The 18,225-nt window shown below is 41.9% G+C and overlaps 1 protein-coding gene across 7 annotated transcripts in view; it reads right to left on the minus strand.

The window, feature by feature from the left end:
- Positions 1-18,225, minus strand: part of LOC310826732 (semaphorin-4D-like) — a 121,582-nt gene that overhangs the window by 70,100 nt on the left and 33,257 nt on the right. For 2 of the 7 annotated variants that reach the window (XM_083701963.1, XM_083701964.1), the window contains exon 3: positions 13,460-13,635. The exons of the other annotated variants lie outside the window; for them this stretch is intronic. The gene's annotated coding sequence lies outside the window, so the exon portion shown is untranslated. The remainder of the gene's footprint in view (positions 1-13,459; positions 13,636-18,225) is intronic. 7 annotated transcript variants of the gene reach the window in all.

An 18,225-nucleotide genomic window follows, 5' to 3' on the forward strand; every position in this document is an offset into this window, starting at 1 on the left:
CAAGTATGCTTGGCACTGGTCAGTTTTCACCACAGAGCCAAAACAAAACTGCAGTGACTCACAGCCCTGAGCTTGTGGGTTTATTTATTTGTCACATTACACAAAGGTTTCAGAGCAACCTACAGTGTAATTAAAAGCATAAGCAAGTAAAAAATACATTATAATATCAGTATACTCACACAATCACACATGCAATTTATAAATAACAGTCACAGGAAAAGCCAGTTGTTTGTAAAGCGTGGAACGGGATGCTCTGCTATATTGGGCTGCAGTTGTTCACCCTTCGCACAGTGGCACTCAATCTATGACCAGCCTACAACACTGGAATCCCACTAAAGTTGTGCATCTTTCGCATTTGTCTGTGGATGGGTGCTACAGTCACATTTCAAGTTTCAGAAAGTCGTGAAATGTTTCTGCTGGGCATGCCCCGCTTTCTATTCCTTTTTTCTAGCAGCCTTCCAGAGAAACAAGAGAATGAAGAGCAAGACATAGCGTTGCTTGGCTAAAGAAGCTACAAAGATAGCTTTCGGTTTTCCTTCTCCGGACACATGAACTAAAGCTATAAATAAATAAATACGGAGGAGGAAGATGGCAGAGGTTCTTAAGGTCAGGTTGTCCGAAGAGCCTGCTTCCTGTAAGCAGCAAAACATTAAGGATATTGATTTTGTTTAATTAAAGCAAATTAACAGTTAAGTGATAGCGAAAGTTAATTGCTCCTTAAAAGCCATTCATGTTTCTCTTGATTTAAATGAAAGCAGCCTTTGTATGAACAAGGAAGATTAATTTTCCACCCTTGACAAAAGCATTACCAGAATAAGAGAAAGGCAGAACAGAAATTCAATTCATTCCATCTTTTTTGGGTACATTAATAATTTCCTTTGACATTTCCTGTTGCCGCTTTTCCACATGTACTTGCATTTTCAGAATTATATAGATGTCTCCCCCCATTAAAAAAAAGCTCTATTATCCAAACAAAATACAACAGCACTTTCAAGAAGATAAACCTGCCCCACACACACCTTGAAAGGTAAGGGGAATCTGCTTCAGAAAAGGAACCTTAAATTCTTCCTATTTTTCTTGAGGGGAAGCATGCAAGTTGATTCCTAAGGGGAGTCATCCATCTTACTCCACCACAACGCTGCTCTTCCTAAGCCTACTTGAAGCCCAGTGGTACACTATTTGAAGGGGCACAAACAAATTCAGGAGGAACTGTAGTGCTGTGCAGTTTGAATTCCAGTTCTATACACTGTATAGAAGAGGAGGAACACCAGCAAAACATGCCCTACTTAGATGTTTGAATGCTAAATAATTCAATCCTATACCCACTTAATCTGGGAATAAACAATACGAAATATGATTGCTTCTATACAAGGGTATGGTTAATAAATGGGGTCTATAATGATCCCTGAAGTTCTTTTTTCTGTAAATTCAAAACCTCCTGGAAGTACAGAAGTGAAAGTTGGGGGGGAGCAACATTTTACTCCCCCCATCCCACTATTTTTAAGTGGGAAAGAGACTGGAATTTTTTAATTTAAAGAAACGTATGCCATATTTTTCTTCTTTGGAATGGTGAGTTGAAGTACAGTTGTAAAATATACTGCCGCAGACAAATTACACTGCTGCAGAACTCCTAGCTAAAAACATTAGAGGCACTAATGTCAATATTGATAATACTGAGGCCGCAGTTATCTGGATTACTGAACAGGCAACACCAGTGGGATCCAATTAGGAGCCTGCTAAGCACATCGCTCCCACAGAATAGTGGCAAGGACCTTGTACAATACAAGCTCAGGGCCTCTGCTTCTCATTTGCTTCCTATCCATACATCTTCTCAAATTGAATGCTTTAAAATACACACAGCTATGGAACACAATTTAAGAGCTGAGCATCCTCTTTTTATTCATGGAAACCTTCCATTTCCATTTATGACCAAACCATTTTGTTGTTTGGTCATTTAGTCGTGTCCGACTCTTCATGACCCCATGGACCAGAGCACGCCAGGCACTCCTGTCTTCCACTGCCTCCCACAGTTTGGTCAAACTCATGCTGCTAGCTTCGAGAACACTGTCCAACCATCTCATCCTCTGTTGTCCCCTTCTCCTTGTGCCCTCCATCTTTCCCAACATCAGGGTCTTTTCCAGGGAGTCTTCTCTTCTCGTGAGGTGGCCAAAGTATTGGGTTTAATCCCTATCTGCAAAGCAGGGTTGTTTGCCAGTTCCATATCCTGGCTTCTACTTCAGAAATCAAACCAGTTTCTGTCCAGATGTCAAGAGGAAACTGTGCTTGAAGAAAGCCTGGAAATTTCCTAAGAACCTCCAGAGCATGTCTGGAGCAATACAGTGCTACCTCAGCTTACAAACTTAATCCGTTCCAGAAGTCCGTTCTTAAACCGAGGTGCGCTTTCCCTAATGTGGCCTCCCGCCGCTGGTGCCCGCTGGTGTTCACCGTTCAGGTTCTGTTCTTAAACCGAGGTAAAGTTTGCAAACCGAGACACTACTTCTGGTTTTGCAGAGTTCGTAAACCGAATAGTTTCGTAAACAGGGCTGTTCTTAAACTAAACCACTGTATGTCCAAATATAAAATTGGGTGTTAGTGTGTGTATCTGAGAATCTGAATATAGGGTGGGTAAATGAAGGCAGGAACCACAGCGTCCCTTGCTTGTTGCTGTTGTATAGTGGTATGCCTGCAGTGGGAGAGGTAACATGTTTTGCACATTGCAGAGAGACTCAAACCTGCAATCGCCCAGGTGTGTTTGTCATTGCATTAATAGAGCGTATCACGGGGCTCCTCTGGCTGTGTCTACATTAGGGATACTTCCTTACAAGTCATTATCATTGGTCCATCTAGCTCAGTATTGTCTACTCTGACTGCCAGCAGCTCTCCAGGGTTTCAGGCAACATGCTCTCTTGAGTGTTGAGGGCATGGCAATGTAACCAACACACAAATCCCTCAGCCTGTGCAGGCTGACTCCCTTTGTGGTAGCAGGGCATGAAGATGTCCTTTTCTACACAAAGTAAGTAAACTATATCATACTTATACAGTTCATCACACTGATTTATGATACATTTATTTCTGTGGGTCTGCTCCGAGCATGAGTTGAGCTGGATGCAAATAATAATAATAATAATAATAATAATAATAATAATAATAATAATAATAATAGATTATTTATACCCCGCCCATCTGGCTGAGTTTCCCCAACCACTCTGGGCGGCTTCCAATCAAGTGTTAAAACAATACAATCAAGTGTTAAAAACAATACAATCAAGTATTAAAAACAATACAACATTAAATATTAAAAACTTCCCTAAACAGGGCTGCCTTACCTTTTTGTAAGAATACTTGAGCATAATCAAGAATGAACATGCAAGTCTACTCTGTCTTGGTGGTGGTTACAGTTATTTTTTTAGGACAGGGGTGGGAAACCTTTCTGGTCTGGGTGGGGCATAATGTTAGCTCCCCCACCTCTCGCAGGAGAAATGTGACAGACAGGTGGGCCTTTTTTGCCTTCAGGTATTTTCAGAAACCTCTTTCAAAGCACTAACTTGCTCAGCGCTTTGAAAGGGGTTTGTGAAGACCTAACCATCAGCTGGTCGTCATTGTATGGTCTCAAGCATTGGGTATGTGGGGCGTGGTTTGGAGGCCTGGCAGCCCATGGGCCAGAGGTTCCCCACCCTGGTTTAGAGTACAGTGGTACCTCAGGTTACATACGCTTCAGGTTACATACGCTTCAGGTTACCGACTTCGCTAACCCAGAAATAGTGCTTCAGGTTAAGAACTTTGCTTCAGGATGAGAACAGAAATCGTGCTCTGGCAGCGCGGCAGCAGCGGGAGGCCCCATTAGCTAAAGTGGTGCTTCAGGTTAAGAACAGTTTCAGGTTAAGTACAGACCTCTGGAACAAATTAAGTACTTAACCTGAGGTACCACTGTATTATTCCTGAGACTCAAAACTACCAACAAATTTCCTTTTTGTCTCTGTCCAAATGCTAGCTCTGAGAAGTTCATAGTGGTTCTGTATGGGGTAGATTTCATTCCAAAGGGGGGGGGGGGAATCTGCTTGGCACAGAATCAAATACAAATTATCGGCCTCTGATGAGCCGCCACAAAACTGCAAGTTTCAACACTTTGAGCTTGCAATCTGATTTCTGCAAGTCTCAACATTACTCGTCTTTCAGACCTGGTTTTATCACACAGGTCACACACAACACTTCAAAGTTCAAAATGTTGCACCGTCACATATTCAGCCTTAAGAGCGTTAATTTTTTTCCCCTCCAGGCATTTCTCACTGCATATAGCCAAGCCTCATCATGTCCAAAAACAGCCTCTCCCCACAAAATAGGATGAAAACGATATTATAGCAATGCCCTTTGCACTACACTGCAATTCAGAGTGTTTAACCCACTGATGCTTGTCTGGTCTTATGTACGTCAGAAATCCAAACCAAAAATTTGAGGGTTACCCCACTTATTTGCCAAGTGACCACAACATGATAGCTAGGCACATTCAAAAGATTCTTTGAATCTACTATCACGTCTCTTAAAGCAAAAATATAGCCAAGGAGTTAGACTACTCAGATGGTTGTACAGTAATAAAAGAATGAGCATGTAACACAACCAAAGATTTCTGCGGCATGTTAAAGGCTAACACATTTATTATGGCACAAACCTTGCAAGGAACAGTCTGGGAGTTGCTTTCAATTTGACATAGATGCTTGTACGTGACAAGAGTTCACACCACAATGGACACATGATTGCCACCTTAAATACATTTTTCTACTGCGACACAACCACAGGAATCTGGTGTGTAAAATGAGAGGTTGTGTCATCAGAGGTCATGGGAGGGATTCGCCTAACGCAGGGGTCAGCAAACTTTTTCAGCAGGGGGCCAGTCCACTGTCCCTCAGACCTTGTGGGGGGCCGGACTATGTTTTGAAGGAAAAAAATGAATGAATTCCTATGCCTCAAAAATAACCCAGAGATGCATTTTAAAAAAAAGCACACACTCTACTCATGTAAAAACACCAGGCAGGCCCCACAAATAACCCAGAGATGCATTTTAAATAAAAGGACACATTCTACTCATGTAAAAACACGTTGATTCCTGGACCGTGTGCAGGTCGGATTTAGAAGGCGATTGGGCCGGATCCAGTCCCTGGGCCTTAGTTTGCCTACCCATGGCCTAATGAGTCCCATTGGCAAAAGCCCTCAACAAGGTCTTCTGTGTGCACAATGATGCCCCTGAAATGGGGGACAGGGGTTCTGCGAGAACCCTCAGAACAGGAGAGAGGGGCCGTTTCATCTGGCAAACCAAAATGCTTGTGCCGATTTAACCATCAACATAGCAGGGCAATGTATTCCTCCCCGTATCTTTTCAGGTGTGTCCCAGGCAGGCAATGAGTGGACACGAGAAATGGCATTTCAATGAGACCATGGTCTATTTAGCTCAGCACTGACAATACTGAATGGCAGTCACTCTCTGAAATTTCGGGCAGGATTCTCTCCCAGCCCTACCTAGATGCCAGGAATTGAAGCTTGTGATTCAACGCTCAATGAAACAGTTCTTAAGCACGACCATGCCATTCTGATCATATGCCTGTTTGACCCTTTACCAGTGTAAATTTGCAAAGTGGGGCAATGCAGTTGATTCATCATCTCAGTCAGGAAACTTGACAGGCAGAAACAGCACATAGCTTCTTACTGGCATGTCGGGTGGACTGACTAACTCCAGGTGTTTTAAGTTCAGACTAGCTGTCAGAATACCAAAATGTGACTCATTCAGAAATAGTGTTTACTAATCACCTAAATCACTGCAGACGTATGCATGGATATCTGAAAATGGCTATCCTCCTAGATAAAATAGGCATGTACAGTGGTACTTTGGAAGTCGAACATAATCCGTTCCAGAAGTCCGTTCGACTTCCAAAATGTTTGGAAACCAAGGTGCGGCTTCCGATTGGCTGCAGGAATCTCCTGCAGTCAATCAGAAGCCATGGAAGTCGCGTCGGACATTCGGGTTCCAAAGAACGTTCGAAAACCGGAACAATCACATCCAGTTTTCTTTTTTTTTTAATAAAATTTTTATTAGGGGTTTTTACAGAATAAAATACAAAGACAATAAACAACCTTACTTTTATCTCAACAGAGTTTCATAACTTCTTTGGACTTCCTCACATCTCCCGCTGCCATTTTCATCATCATAAATTTTTTCCATGCAATTTATCATCTAGTTTGCAAATTTTATAACCGCTTATTTAAATATAGTCCTCTGCAAATTTATTTCTCTTAATCTCGCTTTACATCCCATTCCAATCCGATTTTGTGGTGGCCAATTATTTATGATCAAACATCCTACTTAACTTTCCACCAAATCACAATATTTTTGTAAATAATTCTTAAATTTCCTCCAATCTTCTTCAACCCTCTCTTCTCCCAGGTCTCGAATTCTGCCAGTCATCTCAGCCAGTTGCATATAGTCCATCAGCTGCATCTGCCATTCTTCCAGCGTGGGTAGATCTTGAGTTTTCCACTTCTTAGCGATAAGTATCCTTGCTGCTGCTGTTGCGTACAAAAAGAATGTTCGATCCTTCTTTGGCACCATCTGGCCGACAATGCCCAAGAGGAAGGCCTCTGGTTTCTTAAGGAAGGTATACTTAAATACCTTTTTCAGCTCATTATATATCATTTCCCAGAAGACCTTCACCCTGGGACAAGTCCACCAGAGGTGAAAGAATGTTCCTTCATTTTCCTTACATTTCCAACATTTATTGTCTGGCACATGGCATATTTTGGCAAGTTTAACTGGGGTCATGTACCACCTATATATCATTTTCATTACATTTTCCTTCAGAGCATTACATGCCGTGAAGTTCATCCCCGTGGTCCACAACCTTTCCCAATCCTCAAACATAATATTATGCCCAATATCCTGTGCCCACTTTATCATGGCCGACTTAACCATTTCATCTTGTGTATTCCATTTCAACAGCAAGTTATACATTCTTGAGAGTACTTTGGTCTTAGGTTCTAACAATTCTGTTTCCAACTTCGATTTCTCCACCTGGAATCCTAACTTTTTATCGTTTTTAAAAATTTCTTGGATCTGAGCGTAGTGTAACCAGTCTCGCACTTTGTCTTTCATTTTTTCCAGACTCTGCAATTTCCAATTATTACCCTCTTTCTCTATTATTTCCCAATATTTCGGCCATTTGGCCTCCATATTGGGTCTTTTTCGGGCCTTGGCCTCCAGAGGTGATAGCCATCTTGGAGTTTTATTTTCCAATAGGTCTTTGTATTTTGTCCAGACATTAAACACTGCTTTCCTGACAATATGATTCTTAAAGGCCTTATTGATCTTAACTTTATCATACCATAAGTATGCATGCCAACCAAATGCATTGTTAAAACCTTCCAGATCTAAAACATCAGTGTCCTCTAGAAGTAGCCAGTCTTTTAGCCAGCAGAAAGCTGCGGCTTCATAGTACAACCTTAAGTCTGGCAGGGCAAAGCCCCCTCTTTCTTTCGCATCAGTTAATATCTTAAACTTAATTCTGGGCTTTTTGCCCTGCCAGACAAATTTAGAAATATCTCTCTGCCACTTCCTGAAACACTCCGTCTTGTCCACAATTTGCAATGTTTGAAACAAAAACAACATCTTAGGCAATACATTCATCTTAATAGCAGCAATTCGGCCTAGCAAAGAAAGCTTCAATTTTGACCAACTGTCCAAGTCTCTCTTAATTTCAGACCAACATTTTTCATAATTGTCCTTAAATAGACTCAGATTTTTTGCTGTTATGTTTACCCCTAGGTACTTTACTTTTTTAACCACAGTTAGTTCTGTTTCTCTCTGAAACCGTTCTGACTCTGCATCTGTCAAGTTTTTTCCCAACACCTTAGTTTTCTGTTTATTTAGTTTGAAGCCCGCTACCCGACCAAAGTCCTGAATCAATTGTAACACTCTTTTTGTGCTAGATTCTGGCTCTTGCAATGTCAAAACAAGGTCATCTGCAAAAGCTTTAAGTTTATATTGTTTCGCTCCGATCTGAATCCCTTGCACCAACCGGTCCCCTCTAATCAAGTTCAAGAGCACCTCCAGGACAGAAATAAACAGCAAGGGGGAAATCGGGCAGCCTTGTCGTGTCCCTTTTTCAATCTTAAACTCTTCTGTAACCACATTGTTAACTATCAGTTTTGCCTTTTGTTCTGAGTAAATCGCATCAATCCCATTTTCAAAACCCCGCCCCACTCCCATTTCTTTTAAATTCCCCTTCATAAATTTCCAAGAGATGTTATCGAAGGCCTTCTCCGCGTCTATAAAAATTAAAACTGCTTTAGTGTTAATATTTGTTTGCAAAAGTTCCAAAATGTCAATAATGTTCCTTGTATTAGCAAACAAGTGTCTTCCTGGGAGAAAGCCTGCCTGGTCTTTATGAATTATCTCATTTAAAACTCTTTTGAGTCTTCCTGCCAAAACGTCAGCAAATATTTTATAATCCACATTTAAAAGGGAAATGGGACGGTAGTTCTTAAGTTGTGTCTTTTCAGTTTCTGATTTTGGTATCAATGTGATGAAAGCTTCCTTCCACGATTCAGGCGCCTTCTTTCCCTCCATAATTTCATTGCTGACCTCCATCAGTGGTTGAATCAAATAGTCACTTAATGTCTTATAATACTTGGAGGTCAAGCCATCTGGCCCTGGAGACTTGCCCAGCTTCATATTCTGAATGGCATGTTCTATCTCTAATCGTGTTATTTTACTATTCAGGAGTGATCTATTTTCTTGTGATAGTTTTTTAAGTCCATTTTTCTCCAAAAATTTTGCAATCTCTTCCTCATTTTGTGGCCCTTGAGTGTATAATTTCTTAAAATATTTCTGGAAACATTTTCTAATTTCCACCGGGTTCTGAATATATCTTCCTTCTATTTCCAAATTTGTTACTATGTTCAACTTTTGTCTCTTCTTCAACTGCCAAGCCAGCAGTTTCCCACATTTGTTAGCCGATTCAAATGTTTTTTGTTTCATTAATTTAATCTTCCATTCTATTTCCTGATTTATCAGTTTGGAATATTGTGCCTGATGAAGTTTAATTTCTCTCAAGATCGGCTGTGACTTCGGGTTTACTCTTAGTTTCTTCTCTAACTCTTTAATTTTCCCCAAAATCTTATCCTTTTTCTCATTTTGTAGTCTTTTCTTTATGGCGTTCTGTTGTATCAAGAACCCTCTCATCACAGCTTTGCTTGCGTCCCAGATTGTTCTTTTTTCCACTGCAGTGTTCAAATTTATCTCAAAGTAGTCCTTTATTGTTTTTTTGGCCTTCTTAATAATCTCCTGATCTCTAAACAAGTTGTCATTCATCTTCCATCTAAAGGAGCCGGTTGGTAATAGTGTCATGTCCATTTTCAACGCGTTATGATCGGAGCAGGTCTTTGGGCAGATTTCCACTTTCCTAACCTTAGGAGCCAGACCTCTAGAAATCCATATTTGGTCAATTCTTGTCCAAGTCAGTTGGGCTTCAGAGAAAAATGTTCCTTCTTTCCCCAAGGGGTTCTTTGTCCTCCATATATCAATCCAGTCCATGTTGTCTGTCATTTCGAAAAAGGTCTTTGGTAGTCTGCCATCTTTAGTAACCTTTTGGCTTTGTGACCTATCCATGTTCGTTGAAACGATCCCATTCATATCTCCCATCATGATGATGTTATCATAGTCCAGATAGTCCAGCATAATCTCATGCAACTTCTTGTAGAATTCTGATTTCCCTTCATTTGGAGCGTAGATTCCTAATATCAAAATTTTCTCTCCTTGGTGCTGTATTTCAATTGCCAAAATTCTTCCATGTTCATCTTTAAATAGAAATTTTGGTGAGAGGCTCTCCTTTGCATATATCACCACTCCTCTCTTCTTAACTGAATCCGAAGATATAAATTCTTGGCCTAACCTTTTATTTACCAATATTTTTCTGTGGAGCCTAGTCACATGTGTTTCTTGTAGACAAGTAATGTCTAGTTGCTCCTTTTTTAATATGTGAAAGATTTTCTTCCTTTTTTCCGGGCTGTTACAGCCATTTATGTTCCAGCTTAAAAGTTGCAGAGACATCCTGGATGGATCTGTTTAATTTCCTTGGGATGGTGTTTTGTTCTGTGAGTCTTCAGGGTTCTGTGGTACAGGTACCTGTGGTGGTTCAGGCCCTGAGGGTAGTTCAAGTCCTTTATGAAGGTCCTCTCCGTAGGCAGTCAAAAACTTATCCCTATCTTCCAAAGTTCTAATTTTAATCTTCTTCCCTCTAAAGGTAAAGGATAATCCTTGGGGAAAGTCCCACCTAAAGATGATTGAGTTGCTTCTCAGCAGTTTTACTAAGTCCAAATATTCAGATCTGAGGTCCAACAGCTGTTTAGGAATGTCCTTAAAAATCTCAATTCTTTTGTCCGAAATGTTCAGGGATCTTCCGTAGTGCAGGCCCAAAATCTTGTCCCTTTCCTCCTTTGATCTCAACGTAATCAAACAGTCTCTGGGCTTCTCTCTCTTTATAAGTCTTCCAAGTCTGAAGGCTGACACAATTTTAAAGTCTTCCTCCTCTAGACCCCAGAACTTGGAGAATTCTTTGGTCAAAAACTCAGCTAGATTGCCTTCTTCCACTTCTGGTATCGATCTTATCCTTAAGTTAGTCTCCCTGTTCCGAAGTTCCAACATAGAGAGGTAGGTCTGGTGTTCCCCAACCTGCTTGCTGAGCGGCCTTACTTCTTTTTCCAACTCTCCCACTCTTTGGCTGGTCTCTTCGGCCAGTTTCTGATTTTCACCTGCAGCCTCCTTCAGTTGTCCGATTGCTTGTGCATTCTGTGCAACTTGCCCAGATAATTTGTTTAAAGTTTCTGTATTAAGGTCAATTTTCGCAGTTTGTTGGTCAACTTTCCTGTCCAAAGACTCCAATTTCTCAAGAATTCTCTCTAATACAGAACCAGATCCTCCTGAGGCCATCTCTTCTAGTTGTAATTCCTCAGTTTCTCCCTCCCCTGCCTGTGACAGGGAGGTAGCTTTTTCCTCCGAGGGCAGAGTAGGCACAGATGATCTGCGTGTTTGTGAGGCTGCAGTTAAGGTTGTCAGAGTTGTTTGTCTAGTTCTTAATCCCTTTCTTTTTGCGCCACTCATTCCAAAGTTATCTAGCAGTCAAGGTCAAGCTGAGTTGTTCCCATGAGAAAGCTACGGCCCAGGTGGTAGCAGTCAAACAGAGGGCCGGGAAATAGAAAGTAAAACAATGTTTTTGTTATAAATCCTCAATCCTCTAGGGGGAGCATAAAATGTCCTAAGAAGAAGAATCCATTCCAATCATACAAAATCTGAACCAATACTTAGGGATCTTCACAAAAGTAGTTTTAGCAGAGTTGGTTTTAAGTTTGCCACAATATTTCAAGTTGTGCTTACTGGAGTTCCATAGTGCAAGAACGTAACCATTCTGAACTCCCTCAGACTGTCTCTAAGTTTAAATACAATGTATCCAAATTTGCAGTCTGACAGTTCTACTGCTCAGGCAGTTCTGACACCTGGGCTTCTTAAGTAAAGTTATAATCCACAAAGAAGAGGATATATAAGTCCTGATAAAAGTCCAAAAATCAGTTGCTTACAGTCTTTAAGGGGATTGAAAGTAATTTCTGCGGGTGCTCAATCTGAGCTGTCAAAAGTTCTCTCTGTGCCTCCACTCCTCCTGCTCTTTGCTTTAAAAGTCAATGGCTGCGGAAGACGGACTTCCTTTTCCTCGTCACTCCGCTTTCAGCTTGTTTTCAGTATTTTTAGTCCCAAAATTTAGTAAAGTCCTCAGTTACTCACGGGTTGTTACGTTTTAGAATCTTGTGTTGCAGGAAGAAAGGTCGGCGCTCACCGGCAACAGCAGCGCGGCTTCGCTCCGCTGAATGCGCATAGACCCACAGCGCCGCTGCCCCCTCTGCGATCCGGAGCCCCTTACGGGGTTCCCTCAACGTTTCGGGGGTTGCTCCTGGCGCCCGCCGGGTCCCGAGACCGCAGGCTTCCGCTGCCTGCGGTTTTCCAAAATGGGTCTCCGCTTCGCCGTAGCGGACGACCCTTTTCCAGCGGAGCTTCCCTCTCCCGGTTAGGAAAGGGCAGCCATTACCGTTCGCGCCGCCTCCGGAAGTCCCAATCACATCCAGTTTTCAATCGTTTGGGAGCTAAAACATTCGACTCCCAAGGCGTTTGAAAACCAATGTACAACTGTACTGCTAATAGAAGACTGAGGAATGCCAAAAGGTTGTGAAATATTAAAGGCATCCACTTTGAACTACTGCATTTGGAAGTTCACAATGGAGATGAAATGATGATTTTTTTCAAAATGCCTTAAGACCTGCTTGCATACCATTTGTGCAAAGATTATAGACTTTTAAAGAAACTGGGTCGTAATCCTTTGGGGTTACAGCTGAGGAATTTATTTTCTATCTATTCTTAGGGGAGAAAGGTGAGGGAATCCCTCCCTCCTACCTTTCATTTCAACATTATTTCCCACAAGACAAGGCTAATGCATAACAAAATGTATCAGGACTCACCCCCCCCCCAACTCTGACAACACTTGCATGTTCCTCTGACAGAAAGGGGGGGCGGGAACCCGAATAAGCAATTTGACCTGAGCAATTAAGCTCATTTCTTTTGTGAAACTTATAATGAAATGGATGGAATTTCCTTTTCAATACAGCTGCCTGTTCTAGTAATTGTCAAGGTAAATTGCACAGAAATACCTAATTTATTCACAAAAAGCCGCTGTGAAAGGGGATACTTTAGAGTATAAATGTCTCCTGGGGTTCACCACTTAAGATTTAAAGTGCCAAAGTATTTCTTGTTCATGAGATGTAACACCACAGGGCATTTTTATGGTAACTGGGAAAGGAAACATCCCAACTCTGTAATTTATCAGCAATAGTTTTGCTGTACATAGGAATTTGTGGCCATCTCACTTATGAAATGAGGTTTGTAGCATCTAATTATTAGTTATAAATATTAATAAGGTTTTTTTAAAAAGGAATTTCCATTTCTGAAAGCCAAGTCTTTATAAAATATCCTTTGGTCTATTTGTGTGGCTCAAAATTTGACTAAAAATTATGCTAAACTGCTCCAATCTCAATGTTTTAACTGTTTAAAGATTGGTTATGCAAAAGGAGAGAAAAAAGGAATTTTAAAAATGGGTCGAGTGAGGGCTTTCTGAATCCAAATGAAACAGTGACTTATTTCCCAGCAATTTTAGATTAGTGAATCAAATCTGTTTTACACATACCTTGCAAATATTGTGCCACAATGTCCAAAGTGGCAATGACAAGCTTTGCACATAGTCAGGATGTTTTGTGCAAAAGATTCCACAGGACTAATTTATTTCTCAAGGCAGAAAGGAGCCCTGCAATGGTTTGTGTGTCACAAGCAAGTATTAGAATACAGGAGAGCTCTCGGGGTCTCAGAAGAGGAAGCAGCGGATAGGAAAAAGCAAGCTAAATAATGCAAAAACCTTCAGCGAGAGAGAGAACGTGTTGGGCCTTGGCAAAGCTCCAAGATGATGCACAACTGGAAGTCCAGTTCTAGTGCCAAGTCGCAAACAGACATGAGACAGGTGACGTTCTTCGAAGGCAGGCAGGTGAGGTGGTCAAGGGCTGGAGAAAATGAAAGGAACACTGGAAGCTGCCTTGTCAGACCAATGGACCATCTTGCATTACTGTCTATAATGCCTGGAAGCAGCTCTCTGGCATTCAGACAGGGGTCCTTCCAATTCTTTATTTCCCTCCCAAAAAAAAAAAAAATAGGTGCGCCCTATGGTCCAGTGCGCCCTATAGAGCGAAAAATACGGTATACAGTCCAACCTATTGCGAATTATAAGATATTAAGGGACACAAAAGACATTCCTTGGCGTAAAGAGGACTCGCTTTAACCGGTATTTTCCCACCTTCTGACGTAAATGACAAGCTTAAGTTCATTCTGGCATTGTTTTCCTATTTGATTAGCCATGCTAATTATGTCTCTGACTTTCTCTCTTTTTTGCCAGAATCATGAAACAATGGCAGACGTTTTAGAGAGTAAGAAGAAGCATTGTCTCAGCCTTGCATGCGCCAACAGAAAAAGTTGCGTGGCCCTGTAATTACTTTCAGAGTTTTCCTATGCAATCTTACTACGCACATCCAACGATACTCACATGGAGTGAAAACAAAAAAAAGTTCCTTCCAGTAGCACCTTAAAGACCAACTAAGTCAGTTCTTGGTATGAGCTTTCGTGTGCATGCACACTTCTTCAGATACATGTGCATGCACACGAAGTGTGCATGCACACGAAAGCTCATACCAAGAACTGACTTAGTTGGTCTTTAAGGTGCTACTGGAAGGAATTTTTTTTTTGTTTTGACTATGGCAGACCAACACGGCTACCTATCTGTAACTGGTCACATGGAGTGGGAAAGGATCACCTCACACAAATATCAGCCAAGTACGTTTCAAAAGGGCTGGTCAGGTGTTTCCATTCTGAAGGTAAATTGAATGTGCTGATACCTGCAGTAAGTGTCAGCAAGACACTTAACCACACCTATCGTTTAACTTCGGAGCAACGTACGAGTGTGAATGGATTCCCCTGACCTCTGCAATATGTTCCCAAACTGAAAGGAAAGGCAGGTCGTTGTGTAAGGGAAATGTGGTGCCGGTTGCCATCTTACAGTGTAAATGTGGCAAATGCGATGAGGCCAAGACTTGCCACCAACCAGCCCCTTGCTCCCTGCAAACAATAGGTATACAAACCTGCACCGTTCTTTGCGGGAAACAACCAAGCAGTTCTTACCTCTAAGAACCCCGTGGAACCCAAAAGCTGTTATATAACTGAAAGCTTACTCAAATCCAATTCCTGTGGCCCGCAGGGCACAGCAAGACGTTCAACGCTACTGGATGTTACCAGCGGTGACAAGTAGCTTAATTCTGCCCCATTTACAACCTGCACCACACATGGGGTGCAATGTGAGAATGCGCTCAACGATGAATGTGGAAAGCCTCTAGGCCAGACGGCACGTAGGCACCACATGAAAAAGCCATGCCACACTATCTCAACCACAGTGGGAAACTGCTGCAAACCCCACACTGAACTAGCAACCCCTGAAAATCAAGCAAGGGAGGAAGAACAAGAAATCAGTAGAGTGGTACCTTGGTTCTCAAATTTCATCCGTTCCGGAAGTCCGTTCCCAAACCAAAGCGTTCCAAAACCAAGGCGCGCTTTCCCATAGAATGTAATGCAAAACGGATTAACCCGTTCCAGACTTTTAAAAACAACCCCTAAAACAGCAATTTAACATGAATTTTACTATCTAACGAGACCACTGATCCATAAAATTCAAGCAATAAACAATGTACTGCAGTCACACAATCAATCTATCAGTAGCTGAACTGGGTTCCACACAGTCACAAAAACAAAAAAGGAACAGCCACAAAAACACAAAGTAAATAGCAAAAACAGACCTCAGTGTAACACTCAAATCGGAAGTGCGGCACTCAAATCGGAAGCATAACATTCAAAACGGAGCGTGTGCGGCTTCTGAAAAAAGTTCGCAAACTGGAGCACTTGCTTCTGGGTCTGCAGTGCTTGGGCTCCAAGTTGTTTGAATACCAAGGTGTTTGAGAACCAAGGTACCACTGTACAGTGGTTCCTCGGGTTACATATGCTTCAGGTTACATATGCTTCAGGTTACAGACTCTGCTAACCCATAAATATTACCTCAGGTTAAGAACTTTGCTTCAGGATGAGAACAGAAATTGTGCTCTGGCGGCGCGGCAACAGCAGGAGGCCCCATTAGCTAAAATGGTGCTTCAGGTTGAGAACAGTTTCAGGTTAAGAACAGACCTCCGGAACGAATTAAGTACAGTGGTGCCCCGCAAGACGAATGCCTCGCAAGACGAAAAACTCACTAGACGAAAGGGTTTTCCGTCTTTTGAAGTGCTTCGCAAGACGAATTTCCCTATGGGCTTGCTTGGCAAGACAAAACGTCGGGCGAGTTCTTGCGAGTTTCCCCCCCTTTTTCCCCTTTTTCTAAGCCGCTAATAGCCGCTAAGCCGCTAATAGCGCTAAGCCGCTAATAGCCGTGCTTCGCAAGACGAAAAAACCGCAAGACGAAGAGACTCGCGGAACGAATTAATTTCGTCTTGCGAGGCACCACTGTACTTAACCCGAGGTACCACTGTATAGGATCACACAAAATGCCTGCTAGTTTAAGAGAAGCCATCTGCAGGCACTTACACAGGTCTGAGCTTCTCATGTACAATCCTAAACAGAGTCACACCTATCTGCTAGACCAGGGATGGAAAACCTGAGGCATTCCGCATGCTATTGAGAGGGAAAGTCCAATGGTTAGGAATGATGAGAGTCTATGGTAGCATCTGGAGAGCCATCCGTTCTCCATTCCAGCACTAAAGCCTTTTCCTTAGAAATAATCACAATGAACGTACACAGGACTGTAGTGCCAATCAGTGTTGTTTAAGAATGCCCAAAGGGGACTTTCAGGATCACCTTTTAACTGCAGCGCAATACATTTCTATATCTACTAACTTAATTTAAGGTTTTCTGGAGAGTGCCAGCTTTACATGAGATTAATCCCAAAGCTTTACCATAAAGAATAATCGTTTCGCAAGGAAGATGAATAATATAAGCTTTTCAGCAACAAAACTGCTGAGTATTAATTCCTATTGTTCAACAACAGCAGTAAATGGGAATATGACTAAACAAAGAAATGCCACTAGGATCTCAGAAATCCACTCCATATGAAATTAAGAACGCTGATCATGACCTTTTAAAATCCGTATGGGGAGAGGACAGCTGATGCCAGCAGGCTGACAGATAATTAGATTAAAAGGTTGCAAATTAAAAACAGACAAGTTCAACCTAGAGGGAAATTACACATTTTTAAAAACTGTTGAAAACCACTCTCCATTAGAACAGCAGGTCAGAGCTGCATGAGTTGAAGCTTTAAAGTGCTAGCTTCAGAAATTACTGCCTGGAAAATTATAAAGGCTCTGTTACAACAGAATGTCAGTTTAAAAGGGATGTCAGCCTCAGATAAATATTAGAGCACCCTTTCTTTGTCTTCCATCTTGCACAAGTTATTGTACAGTTTAACTCCCTCCGCTTCCGCCAGTAAAAATCCACATTTCCTTCAGATACTGGAAGGGATCTGGGCAAGGGTTTTTGCTCCCCCCACTTTTTTTGATGGTTTTGGTGTTAAATGACCAATCGCCTCTGGCCCCCACACTCCCTCTGTCCCCACCCAGCACACAGATTTGCTCACTAAATTCCCATTTATCACAAACCAACATGTTGTCCTTACATTCAAATCAGCAAATGAGTTTGAGCTCACCCTCCAAGGCAGAATTGCAAGCACCATTAAAAAAAAAACATGGTTTGGGATTCTGGTACAGATGGACCGCAGTTTAATAATAATTCAGCTCTAAGGGCGAAGGCGCTAAAATTTCAGGGAGGAAAGGGTGTTGAAGGAACGTGTGAGCCCAGGGCTTTCTAACGTAACTTCAAATTATAGTCTGGTTTTATATGCATCACAAGCTTACACGGTATATGATCCAGCATTAGGGCACTGCCAGGTATCTTTAGAAAGGGAAATGAAAAATAATTTTTTGTTCAGCTGTGATAGCACAGGAATCCCTCCCACACTAAAATTGTGAGAAGCAAAGGCAACGGTGATAAGAATAGGAATGTGATGGTAATACTCAGGTTAAGTACTTAATTCGTTCGGAGGTCTGTTCTTAACCTGAAACTGTTCTTAACCTGAAGCACCACTTTAGCTAATGGGGCCTCCTGCTGCTGCCGCGCCGCCGGAGCACGATTTCTGTTCTCATCCTGAAGCAAAGTTCTTAACCTGAAGCACTATTTCTGGGTTAGCGGAGTCTGTAACCTGAAGCATATGTAACCTGAAGCATATGTAACCCGAGGTACCACTCTATTTGTCAAGCGTGAATATTACGAAGAAGCCTGGAGATGGCATGTGTCTTAATATATAGATTCCATTCTGAAGGTGCACTGTAAACTCTGCAGAGCTTCAGAAAGGTGACTTGGTCTCAGTTATCCACCCTCTGGTAACCTCCAGGTTAGACTACTACAATATGCTACGTGCAGTACTGCCTTAGAGATGTTGGTAATCTAGAAACTGCATTCAGTACTAATGGGGACTGCATGTTGTGACCTGTAAAATGTAAAGTGCATTGCTT

The sequence above is a fragment of the Podarcis gaigeae genome (genome assembly GCF_964106915.1).
Source record: "Podarcis gaigeae genome assembly, chromosome: 11".
In the NCBI taxonomy this organism is placed as follows: Eukaryota; Metazoa; Chordata; class Lepidosauria; order Squamata; family Lacertidae; genus Podarcis; species Podarcis gaigeae.